Genomic DNA, 2762 nt, shown 5'->3' on the forward strand with positions numbered 1-2762 from the left:
CCTCCAAAATTTTGAAAGTGATTGGGCACTTGATAGACGACCTCCAGACTTTTGGAAATGGTCAAAAATGGCCGGGAATTTTAGCCGACGCCGACCCGAATTCGTGCCAGCAGTGTTTGCGTACACAACATTTTATATTACGACGCACGACAAATCTTTCAAACTTTTTTGAAAATTGAACGACTTCGGTAGGTTGGGTCGGCGGTCGCCGATTTTCGATCGACCGAAATGGATGCCTGTTTTAAAATGTTTAAGCTTTTGCTTTCTGCCTTTACGCTTGATTGAAAAATTTGAAATCAGAAAAACGATAAGTACCGGAAAGGGTTGGACATAATTGATAAATAAACTATTCATTCTGGGGTTCCTATTCTTTTTGGTCAGTCCGTGCAAGAATTTTGATTTGATGAAGCCGTTGTTTCGAAAGCAAGTTGAACTTGTGAATCCATCATTGGAGGTGCCGCGCCGCTCCGGCTGAGCTACGGTGGCGCGATCTGAGACGGTAGAACGATGTGGTCGATAAAAGCGGAACGATAGCGTGTGAACGCTAAACACTGTACATCGTCACGTCTGAATACATACCATAACTTCAAAAAAAAACTTTTAAAAAATCTCCTGTCACTCCTCCTTTAAGGAACAACCCTCTCATGTCATCTTGCCGAGAATTTCCCGAGCAGAAATGTTCCGAAAATTTCAACATCAATCCTTGTGTTTCTTCACCTTCCATAAACTAGTACATATTTCACATCTCCATTTCGTTCTCCTTCTCCAATCGTCTTCTTCGTCTTCTTCCTTCTTTCTTCAAATACTATGCATTTATCGCATCACGTCAGTGAGTCGCTAATCGCGGCGAGCGTCGGCCCCGTTAAATCGTCTTCTCGTTTTTGCTCCATTCCTCCAGAAGACGTGCCTTCATCGTGTGCATCTACTCCCTTCGTTTTTCGTATCGATCCCTCAATATGGAAGGCTCCGCGCGTCCCCCTTCTTTCCCCCACTCGTTTTCTTCTTCTTCTTCTTCTACATCTTTTTTCTTTTTTCTTTCCTCTCTTTTTGCTGGTTTTTGCGAGAAAGAGTGTATGGCGAGAAAAGCCAGTTGAAGAAGAAAGAAGAAGAAGAAGTAGCGGTTGGGGGCTCTCGGGGCGCGGAGCACACACTCACTTCTTCTCTCTTTCTCTTTCTCCCGCCGACGACGCCGCCAACCAGCTCCCCAGGCTTTTCACTAAAACGTTTACTTCGTCTTCTTTTCTTCTGTTTCGTGGCCGTGCTTCTTCTACGGGTCCAAACTGCTTAGAGGACTATAAAATATTGAATAGGTGCTGCTGCTAGTGCAGGCACTTTTTTGTCTTTTTTTCCTTGGGAATTCCTTTTTTCAAACCTAAGATGTTCAGGAATCTATCATCCATTTTTCCTTCTGAATCTTCCCATAATTATGACCAAACTTCTTATTTCCCTCATTGTTACTTTGGTGTCATTGTCCCCCAAAAACGAATTGAAATTTATCTAATGGCTTGAAAAGAGAGGACCCTCCTATTCCCTCGAAACTGACCTTTCACCTAAATTAAAATTACATGAGCTGTGTCTCTTGAGAGATACTGAAACACAGTGCGTGGGAAGATGTAGCTGTTTTCTCGTAGAATTCTAGTTGTTTTGGATTTTTGAAGTTTAGAAATTCAGTACCGAATTCTGTGTCGTTAGAATAGTTACCGTAACTTTGAGCCAATTTATCTCGGTTCCTATAAAAGATATCAAAAAATGGTCAACTGACAAAACGTTTATCATAATATCAGAAATATTTTGTCAGTTGATCAATTTTTGATGTCTGTTACAGGAATCGAGATAAATTGGCTCGAAGTGCAAGCATAAAGTGGCTTTCTATTAGGGTGTTTCCTGCCAGTTTGGCTTAATGGCTCTCTATTGGGATAGTTGCTAAATTAAAGTTTTGATTTTTAAAAGTTCAGAATGAACCAAATTTCAATGAGCCTTTAAATGTCGAAAAATGATATCACTGCCTTCTGCGTTTTTCAAAATAGTTTTTCTCATTTTTAGAATTAGACATTCCAGGGTACCGTAAAACCTGTCTTTTAGTCAATTTATCTCAGTTACTGTTAAAGATATCAAAAATTGCTCAGTGATAAATTGTTCATCACAATATCACAAACATTTTATCAGTTGATACATTTTCGATATCTTGCTTAGAAATTGCGATAAATGGGCTCAAATTTGACCGTGTGGGGGTCCTACTATTACAGGTTGTACGGTATATGAACAGTAGCATTTTCCACAGTGATATTCAGTGAACAAGCCTACTTTAAAAACTCTATTAGAAGGGATGGTCTTTCTATTGTTCCAAGGTACCTCCGGAGTGCCCTTCTATTAGAGGGGTCCTTCTAATACAGGTTTTACGGTATCTACGCAAGTACTTACTCTCCGAAAATTCCGAATTCGAAATTAATTTACCAATCTCCTGAGACCGATCAGAATCCATTCTGAGCTACTACAATTCAGTTTCCATTTTCCCCCTCCCACCTGAATTAAAAATAAATTATATTCCCATGCCCACTCTGGCTCTCCAGAAATCGAATTCTGCAGAATCATTATTCAATGCCATGGGACTCTACCTCCTCCACTTTCTCCTCCGGAGCATTTGCATGTTTCCATCCCACACTTCTTCACCTTTTTTGTCTTCTTCAACGACTTCCGAAGAAGACGTCGTCGAAAAAAAAAAGAAAAAAATCAATCAACTTTTTTGGGCACCTCCTTGCTCT

This window comes from Caenorhabditis briggsae (genome assembly GCF_000004555.2).
Source record: "Caenorhabditis briggsae complete genome, chrII, whole genome shotgun sequence".
In the NCBI taxonomy this organism is placed as follows: domain Eukaryota; kingdom Metazoa; phylum Nematoda; class Chromadorea; order Rhabditida; family Rhabditidae; genus Caenorhabditis; species Caenorhabditis briggsae.